This window comes from Rhea americana, unplaced genomic scaffold, assembly GCF_003343005.1.
Source record: "Rhea americana isolate MKP2758 unplaced genomic scaffold, rheAme1 scaffold_160, whole genome shotgun sequence".
Classification (NCBI taxonomy): domain Eukaryota; kingdom Metazoa; phylum Chordata; class Aves; order Rheiformes; family Rheidae; genus Rhea; species Rhea americana.
Window position 1 is genome coordinate 2,058,540 of NW_028185706.1, and position 268 is coordinate 2,058,807.

The window sequence follows — 268 nt, forward strand, 5'->3', positions numbered from 1 at the left end:
CAGGGCGCAGCCCCGCTAGACAGAAGGCAGCGTCCCCCCGCGCAGTGGGGCTGGGCAGGGCCGGCGTGGGGCTGCCTCGAGGGGGGCAGAGGCGTGGGCCAAGCGAGCCCCTTCCAGCCTCAGCTTTGTACGGCTTCTCCGTGTTCACCCGACAGCCACGCCGGAGCTCTGCGGAGCGTTTCTAGGACCGGGCGAGCGGAGGAGCGGAGAGCCGGCGCGCAGCAGCGGCGCGGGGCGCTGCCACGGCCCCGCGCAGCGGGCGCGGAGC